Below are 10,519 nucleotides of genomic sequence, written 5' to 3' on the forward strand. Positions count from 1 at the left end.
TAACACACATTTAAGTGAAATGGGAATACTTTTGAGCTGTTTTCATGTGCTTTATTGTGTTATTTCTCTCTTTCTCTCTTTCAGAAGAAAATAAGCCATCACCTTGCTGCCTCCAAATGACCAATTGTTGAATGTCCCTTGCATCTAGGGCAGGGTTAGGCAACCTCAGCTCTTTTATGACTCATGGAATTCTGGGAGTTGAAGTCCATGAGTCATAAAAGAGCCGAGGTTGCCTACCCCTGATCTAGGGCATCTAAATAAACATTCCACCATTATAGATGATAGACAGTGCATCTAAATACACATCCCACCATTGCATGTAAATAAACTCCCAGTGCATCCTTTAGATGTCCACCCTTATAGATCAAATAAATAAATAAATAAATAAATAAATAAATAAATAAATAAATAAATAAATAAATAAATAAATAAATAAATAAATAAATAGCTAATATCCTATCCCCATCTGTTTACCTAGGTAATAGGGGAGTGGGGAATGAACTCAAGACAGAAGATAGATGGTGAAAGTATGAAAATGGAAATTCTCCATGGCCAAGGTGATGTCACAAATAAATCTGTGTAAAGAAATGAATGGCCCAGGATGCAGCAGGGCAGCAAATATGCATATGTTTGCAGACTTGGTATTATCATGCTAAACTTCAGTTACAAAAGCACTTGGAAGGTGTTGGGTATGGGTGTTGGGGAGGAATAGAGTGGAAGAAGAAGATGAGTTGAGAATTGTCACCCCAGAAACTTCGCATTAGAAACTTCACACACAAGACCCTAAATCTCCCTGGGGCAAAAAAAAGAAAAAAAGAAAAATCAATGCAGATGACCCTCATGGTTTAATGTCAGATGGAGAGGAGAGGCTGAAGGTGAAAAACGGGTGTGTGTGTGGGGGGGGGTAGGTATGTGGGAGGTTGATAAGAAGTCCCTCCTATTAAAAATGTCCCCAGGGACTGCAGAAATGCTCCTCATATTCCTTATGTATGCTGCTAAGATTGCTGATTTCAAAGAGAAAATGAGTTTTTATTTAAGAAAACGTGAAGAGTGGGAAGAAGAGAGTCTTGTTAGAAGTGTTAAGATTTCTACAACCTCTCTGGGCCATATATGAGTATGTATGTGGGTACATGCATTATTTATTTATGTATTTATTTAGTCATGTTTATGCAGTGTATATTGGAAGTGGTTACCTTTTGAGAGCTGCATGCAGCAAAATCTCATTTTAATGTATGCCCATCAGTGTGCATTTAAAGTGACAATAAAGTTTAGTATTATATCCTATCCTATCCTATCCTATTATTCTACTCTAACCGGTGAACTGCAAGTAGGTGGGACTTTCTGAAGAAGGACTAAGAAAATAACTCCAAATTTGTCCTGAGTATTGATTATAGTGGAAAGGATGGAGTAGGAGAGAAATGCAAAGATCAGAACTTGAGAAAATGTGTTGCTGTGCTATTTTCAGCTATTTTAATGGGACTTAGACAAGGCTGTCCTTGGGTAAGTTCGGACTATCCCTTCTTTCCATTCTTCTGCTTTGTAGCATTTGGGAGGCACACTGCAATATCATTTCTTAGTAACTATGGGAAAAAAGATATATAACAAAAATCATAACAGATGATGTCTCTTTTTTAGGATTATAATGAGAGAATAAAATATAGTTCTGCTCACAGCAATAAATTTATAATTTTAAAAGTGAAGTATTTGTATACTGTTTTCAGTAACAGTCAAAGCCAGAGATTCATATTTGCTGGTTAAGACATGGATGGGAAACTTGCAGGGAATTTTAGGGTCATAAACTGAACTGGAAAAATCAGGTTCTTGAAGAAACGATGGCAAAATACCTTCATATTGTTGTCAAAAAACCTGTATGGACACATGGAACTCATTCATTCATTCATTCATTCATTCATTCATTCATTCATTTTTTCACTGCAACTCTGGGAAGCGTATAATAAAAATTAAAAATTAAAAACTTTTGGTGCAATAGGGGGGGATGCTGAACTATTCTGGATTATTTTGATTTATGGGATTTGTGAGCCCTCTTTTTTATAATGGAGATTAAGAAACAGCTACATGTTGCAAACAATTCCAGGCTGGAGAGTTATGGATCTCTTCTAGTTTAACATTCCCCTTAGAATGTTCCTGATAAGCAGCAAGGTATTTAGATCAGTTAATGATCTGTAAATATTGAAAAGCTTTTTGATTACTGTGATTTAATATTCTACCATCAGCAGTCCTCAAAGGCAGATTTAGGGACATCTCCTATTCAGAAATAGTTTGTGTAGGTTTCAGCATTGTGGATTCCTTAATCCATGTCCTGCTACTGTATATTGAAACTTTTAGGAACATTTTAGAAACTTCGCTGTGTTTCTTTTCCTTAAAGCGCTATTCAGGCATCCTGGTTAATTTTATGTCCCATATCTACAGTCAATATTTTTACAGACTAAATATTTAAAATTATACTTTGGCTATATGTATTTTTTTATTCATTTATTGAATTTATATGGTTGTCCTGGTCAAATATATGACTCTGGATGATTAATAACACTAATAATGCTTAAAAAAGAGAGAAAACCTAATAATATAGTAAAAAAAGAGAAAGAAATAAGAAATAACAAAAAGCAGCTGAGATAAAACACAAGTCAAGCCACATTGTGCACAAACAATTAATTAACATAGTATAGTTATGAGTAACCAATTTTATTGCTGCAATCTAATGATACTCATTTTATATTGGACTGCTATTTTATATTTCATTTTGGTTTAAAATTGTTGGAGTATGCTAATTAAATCATACAGAGTTAACATCTACATATTTTTATTTTTATTGTCATAGTTCATCAAAATTACCATAGTGTAGTTTATTATTGCTCTTAATCCTGTTATATATGCATTGTGAAATATTAACAGTAACAGTATGTATGTCAACGCTGCTAACATCGGATGTTTTTGCATTGACAACAGATGGAAATGTAGCCATCTTTTCCCTTTCGCTTTTAGAGTTAGATGATGCTGGGAAGGGGTGAAGTGAATGAGAGTCTAGGTAGACATAACAACACTAAACTTAGCGTGAGAATCAAGGTTATTGAGCCAAGAGCTGATAAAGAATTGGCGGGCTGGAGAATGGAGAGGAAGTCTGCACTTCAAGCTAATTGGGGAATGTGATTTATGACTGTTAATTGGAGGAAGGAATTGTGCTTTGATACTATGTGCCCAGAGAGGGGAATTCAGTTTTTGGCTTCGATTATGTAAGTGCCAATATTATGCTACTGGAATAAAAGATCCTTTAAGGTAAACAATGCGTCAAAGTTCTTTTGAAGAGTTTCATCTGTATGTGTATATCTGTATGTATGTGTATATCTGTATCTATAGCTATAAATATAGATAATCAGCCCAATCCACTGCACAATAGAGCCCTCTTCACCCTGCAGTTATGGACTGTAATATACTATGCTGGTCCTGCAAACCTTGGTAGGTATCGGTAGGTGGACATCCAGCCAGCTGCCATTCTTAAGGAAGAACTAGAACCCAGTCTTCTGCACTCCTAATCCACTTCTTAACCACTAGATCACAATTGTATTATTCCATTTTGTAATTTTAATATAGATTCTAGTATTATAATGAGTTCATAGTAATTCTAATATAGCTACTTCTTTCATAGTTTATAGGTTAGGTTGTTTCTATTAAGTTGTACATTACCTTATGCTTTTTAATGATCAAAATAAAGATTCTTTTTTGACATACTTGTTTTTCTTCCCATTGGTGTTTTGATGTCTTTTAAACAAAACAGTTCTATTTATCTTTGGGATTAAGTAAGAATATACGCACACTTGATGTTTAACTGCTCCTATTTGGTGTTCATTGCTGGTTTGACTCTAAAGTGATTGAAGAAAATCCTGTCCAGACCTTGGGAACAACTAACAAGGTATTCAGTCCCATTTATAAGCTATTTATTTTCCTTCCATTGGGCAGTTCCCCTGCTGCTCTGCCTTTCCATCTTTGTATTCTGGAAATCCCTTCCCATCTATAAATGCATAGGTGTATATATATATATGTGTGTGTGTGTGTGTGTGTGTGTGTGTGTGTCTGTGTGTGTGTGTCTGTGTGTGTCTGTGTGTCTGTGTGTCTGTGTCTGTGTCTGTGTGTGTTTGATGCTTTAAATTTGTATATATAAAATGAAAATGTGTGTGTGTTTATGCTCATACACACAAACATATTAATATATATATAACATATGTTTGTGTGTATGAGCATAAACACACACACATTTTCATTTTATATATGCAGATTTAAAGCATCAAAACACACATACGTGTGGTAAACCCTGATTCAACTTTTGCACTTTTTGAGATGAAAATATATACAATTTAAGTATATTTAATTTATTTGAAGACATGGAATATCCTCTATAAAGAATTAAGATTTGGTCTTTGATTTTGATGAGAGTTCTTAGATCAACTGTGTCCAAGATCAGGAAGATCCATTTGTGGTATTACATTCAATACTGTATGTATCAGTAAAAATGAATCATGAAACATCTAGTCTGTTTTTTAAAAAAATATCTTGCAGTGCCTTTGAAGATTTATTTTTGAATTTCAACTTTAGGATGAAATCAAAGTAACTATTTAAGGTGCACACATATGTTGGTTGTCCAGAAAATTCTGATCGCTTTTGCTTTCAACACAGAGTTCTAAGCCATATACTAAATTGTTTTAGAGCTTTGTACGGCTGACATTTATCATATGGACCTATTTGAGAAACACAAATTCAGTATCCCTCTGATGTGGATTAATAAATAGCTTTGTTTTTTTAAAAACAAAAAACAAAACGAAAACCAAACCTGGAACTTTAAAATATGCATTTCATAACATAACTATGCAAGCATTATGTCTTTCTCACATTTATATTCCAAATGTTCTTTGATGTTCTAAAAGTGATGCTTATTACAGCAATAATGAGAGATGGACTGACTCATCTCTGCTTCCAATAGAAGCAAATATATAATCTTTAAAATGACAAAGCAAAATAAACATTTAAGGTAAATGTAATTCCAAGTACTAAAGAACCAAAGTAGTAGATTCTGAGTCTCACTCAAAGTAATTTAATTCAAAGCTATATGGACTTTAAATTTGTGGCATTTTTTTATTTTATACTAGAAACCTTGAGATCCAACAGATAGACTCAGGTGAAACAAACACACACACACTTAATCAATGTATACAACAGACTTAAAAAAAATCCTAGAATTGAACAAGATTTACTCTTTCCATTAGTTGGGGCAAGAGTCATATTGTAACTGCTTTTATTAAATGAAATCTGACCTTTACTGTAAATCACTCAGAAGTCTACCTGTTGATTAAAATTTTTTTCTTCTGCCCACTCCTGATCATCTACAACATTCTTTACAAGAAGCTCTACAATCAGCAGATTGTGGTGATTTACAATTCACTATGGCATGCTTTCATGTACATTGTTATTGTCTACATATTGGAAAAGTATAAGAAGAATTGCTATCTAAAGGTCGCTCAGTCAACAACATTCCCCTGCATTATTCAAGAGATTAGATTATACTGTCCTATTGTAATTTCCAATACAGTCAGGATGTATCTGACTTTCTTTAAATGGTGTCTTTCATCCCAGCCCCTAAGTGCAATGTACACATTCATGACATCTTTATTCTGCCTAATTTTTTATCACCAAACTGGGATACTAGTAACTGCTACATTTGACAAGTCAGGCATCTTCTCCAGTGACCACCACCAAAAGCAACTATGCAACTCAGCCTTGCACAGCATTACCAGTTCTGAAGCTAACTCAGTGTTTTTACAACTTGGCAAATCTAAAATGTGTGGACTTCAACTCCCAGAATTCTTCAGCCATAGATTCATTCTATTGGGGGGAGGGGGAGGACTTAAGCTAAATAAGTTTAGAAAAGAGCTGGAAATTCTACTTTTCTTCCTAGAGTTCTTTACAGACAAATATTTGCCAAATGGAATCTTATACACTTGTATAGATTATCCACAACATTTATAAGAATACTATTATTCTGATTTCTAAACAGCCTGAAAAGCCTAGATAAATGGAGAAGGTAGCATGGTCATCCATGTCCCTTGCAATGCAGAAGGACTCTGAACTGCACTCCCAAATTTATCTATCTATTTAGATAGAAAGAGTTTCAGAAAAGTTTCTAGTTTGGGTTAGAAATGAATAGTAATGAAAAAGCTTTTGTGTTTGCTTCTGTTTAATGACAATATTAATATATTATTCAAAAACAAATACTTTGGGACAACTTACAATAGTAATGTCTGCCAGTATTATATTTTTGGTGTGTGTGTGTATGTGGGGGGCAAAAATGCTCCAGGGATCTTTTGTGATAGAGGATGAATTAAATGCTTGGTCTCCCCATTCCTTATCCGTTATCTTCCCTGCTACAACCACTCTTGCTCTGATATAGAGAACATAACTTGCAATGTAAGAAGAGTGAATGATAAAGAACAAATGAAATGGCAAATGAAATGAAAGAAAGTAAATACACCTTTTGTGTGCCAGTGAAATTAAGAGAAAAGGGAAGGATAGCAATAGATCTGAATGAAAATAGTCTGATTTTGTGGAATGGAATTGAATATATGCACCAAAATAAAAGTGTTGTTTTAATTATGAATGAATGAGCAAAAGTGTACATCAGGCAATATATTCTGGGTGGTCATTTAACCTGTTGTGGGTGCATATGAAAGTAGGAATCCACAGTCTGGTGATAGTAGCATGTTAGCTTTTAATGAATGGTGTTAATAGGAGACATGTTTGGGGAGGAAAAAGTACAATATTCTGGATGAATTGTGATCCAGAGGGGGAAAAACAACTCTACTAGATGATATTATTAGGAACAAAATGAGAAAATACAACAGAAAAAGGGACAGAGGCATTTAAAGACTCAAGAATTTAATGGGAACAGTGACTATTTGGTAAGAATCTGCTTAGAAAAAGTATTGTTGGCTTTGAATATGTTGCTTAAGTTTATTCATGAGTATGCATGTCATAATTGATTGGATTCTTTACAAAAAAAATTAGAGAATCAGAGAAGATACAAGGGTGGGTAAGAGACTACGAATGGGACACATTTCTTTCTAATGTCAAAAGTGAACATTGGGAAAAGCTGACATAGAAGAAAAGGGGGGAAAGAAAAGAAATAAGAGTAAAAGTAGAACCCTGTATGGAAAAGTATCAGAAGGTGGATTAATCTGAAAAAGAATGTGTGGAAAATAGACATAAAGAAAGAGGATACGAAGGCTGCTTGAAACCATGAAACGAATTAGGTCACAGAGAGTTACGGAAATGATGCTGGGAAAGTAAAAAAAAGAAACAAAAAACAACCAATGTTTTATGGAGTGATGAAGTGAAAGAGGCTGGGTTGATCAAATGTAAAAGAATAATTGCTATGAAATAAGAATGAAAGATATTTAGAGTAAGCATACAGAGAAGAAGTGGGAGGAAAGCAAGAAATGGATACAATTCAAAGTGACAAGGAAAATGCAGAACAATTTTGATAGAAATAAAAATAAAAAATTTGGAAGCCATTTAAGAGGGCGGAAGGAAGATCCAGCAGAGTGAAGGAATTAAAAGTAAAAGCAGTGAAGTATTTTGGGGTGAAACTGAAATAAGGAAAAACTGAAAGGAGTATTTCAGAGATTTGTATAGAAATGGTACTTGGAATAATGAAATTGAAAAAAATAATAATAATAACTATGAATGTTATGTCAAAGACCAAATGAAAAACAAGTCAGATCTGCTGTGGGAATATTGAAAAGTGATATGATTGCAATTGTTAAAACTAGAGAAATATTAAAGTATGGAAGCAGTTTGATGATTGAGTGGCTGTGCAACTTCAATGTATGAAGACAGCGTGTGTCCTGGAAGGCCAAAAGAATACTGATACTCTTCTTCTAAAGAAAGGAAAAGGAAGCAAGAGCAAATGCAACAATTATGAGGGATTTTTTTTGTTAAATTTCTGTGGAGAGCATTGGCACAATGCTACTTAAATAGGTATATGAAATGAGAATGAATAAAATTGGAGAAACGTGACGTGGTTTTTATGTCTGGCAGGGGGCGTGCAGATCAGGTTGTGCTCTTCTACAGCTCACAGAAAAATGAATAGATGTGATAAAGAAGGTTTATTGAACCTCTCCTGATTGAGAGAAAGTGTACAATAAAATAAATAGTCTTGAATTATGGGCTATTTTATGTGAACATGCTTGCTCAGTGTGATAAGAGATATATATATAAGGGAAGTAAAGCATATACAGGAATAAATGGGATGCTTAGTGAATGGTTCAATATTGAGCAGGGAGTAAGATTAAGATAAAAGGTGGCTCAGTGGGTTAGGACGCTGAGCTTGTCGATCAGAAGGTCGGCAGTTTGGCGGTTCGAATCCCGAGTGCCGCGTAGCAGAGTGAGTGCCTGTTACTCGTCCCAGCTTCTGCCAACCTAGCAGTTCGAAAGCACATAAAAAATGCAAGTAGAAAAATAGGGACCACTACAGTGGGAAGGTAACAGCGTTCCGTGCGCCTTTGGCATCCAGTCATGCCGGCCACATGACCACGGAGACATCCTCGGACAAGCGCTGGCTCTTCGGCTTTGAAACGGAGATGAGCACCTTCCCCTAGAGTCGGAAACGACTAGCACGCATGTGCGGGGGAACCTTTACCTTTAAGATTAAGATGTTCAATGTCCCCTTAGTTGTTTAATGTAGCTATAGACAAATGTTTAAGGAATATTTCTGGTGTCATTAGAGATCTAGTAGTTTGGAACATAAATATAGGTTCATTTTTGGTAGAAGGTAATTTGTAATTGGCATCATGTGGTTTATATTGCAAGGAATTAATGTATGTTTTTTTAAAAAAGCAAAAAATGGCTATTTCTGCCTAGTTTGTTTTTGAAAAGTAAGAGTTGAGTATGTCAAACAAAAAGTACAGTTTAAGTAACCTTAAGAGATAAGGTCAAGCATGAACAAGCCCTGAACTGAAGGCCAAAATGAATGATTGGTGTAAAAGATAGGTGTTGAGGTGGTTGGTCATACACAGGTTATTAGTGAGGATTATGTTGGAAAACAAGCCCATGAAGAAAGAATGACTTGGTTGAGGTAAAAAAGAAGACCCAGAAAGATATAGTGGGATGTTAAGAGAGAGAAGTGAAAATAAGAGAAGATATTGTGTGAAGTGATATCTGGCTATGGTGGAAACAAGAATGTTTTGCAAGAATAGAGACGTCTAAAGAAGTATCGTGAATGGTATTGGGGTGAGCTAATTTTAGCTATGCTCTCTTCCTTTTTTCTTATTTCATGCTTTTAATTTCTTTCTTGGTATTTCTTTAACTTTTTTTGGGAGCACTGCCTAATGGTATCCACCCCAAAAGGGAATAGTGTGATGGACATGTATGTATATATTAAGCAGCTAAAAATTATTTGAATTCATAAATAGTCTTATAGCTGTTTACCTATAAATATTTTATAGATCTGGTCTTAACTCACAAAGTAATTTTCATCTTGTCTCTAAAGTGATCATCTGATATGTTTAGGCTAATTTACATTTTGTTTTAAAATTCAAGTGATGTCCTCAAAGAATTTATCTTGTTTGAGTCAGAAATATACAACGGCCACAAAATGTAGTGAATTTCTTGCTTGTTTGCTCTTCTTTTTTTCTCTCCTATTTTGGACTGGATTTTCATGATATTCTCTCTCTCTCTCTCTCTCTCTCTCTCTCTCTCTCTCTCTCTCTCTCTCTCTCTCTCTCTCTCTCTCTCTCTCTCTCTCTCTCTCTCTGTGTGTGTGTGTGTGTATGTGTGTGTGTGTAATTAGTTTGCACTGCTATTGCAGCCTCCCAAATCAATGTCTTCCAGAAGCAACGTGACACAGATTTGTGCAGTACAGGTGTAGCTTCTAGGAAGCTGCCAAACACTACAAGACTCATGTCTTACACATGGATGGGAGAATGCCATTCAGCCAATCTGTCAGCTTGAAACAGCCAAGAGGAAGGAGATCAAAGCCTAGAGCTGAACTTTTTCTCTCCTGATTAAAGTCTTTATGGTTTGAACTCCTAATACTATTAAAGGGAACACAGACATAGAGTGCAGTGCCAGCTCCAAAATTCTAATTTTGTTAAAGTCCTGGCATATTTTGGCCAATATAAGCTTTCCAAACATTTCAAGATGTGTTGTTTTCTCTAAGGTCTAGTTAGCTATTCCTTGGAAATTATGCAGAACTAATACCTTCAGAGATGCATTTCTGTTTGTGGGCATATTTATTTAACTTATCTGCTCTAGAGAGATAATTTTGATTTTCACAAGGTCTTTTAATACGAGAGAGAGAGAGAGAGAGAGAGAGAGAGAGAGAGAGAGAGAGAGAGAGAGAGAGAGAGAGAGAGAGAGAGAGAGAGAGAGAGAGAGAGAGAGAGAGAGAATAAAAATAAAACCACAGAAAAACCTGAAATTCTAGTATCTCTAGACATAAAAAGTCTCTTTATGT

Source organism: Vipera berus (genome assembly GCF_964194415.1).
Source record: "Vipera berus genome assembly, chromosome: 3".
Classification (NCBI taxonomy): Eukaryota; Metazoa; Chordata; class Lepidosauria; order Squamata; family Viperidae; genus Vipera; species Vipera berus.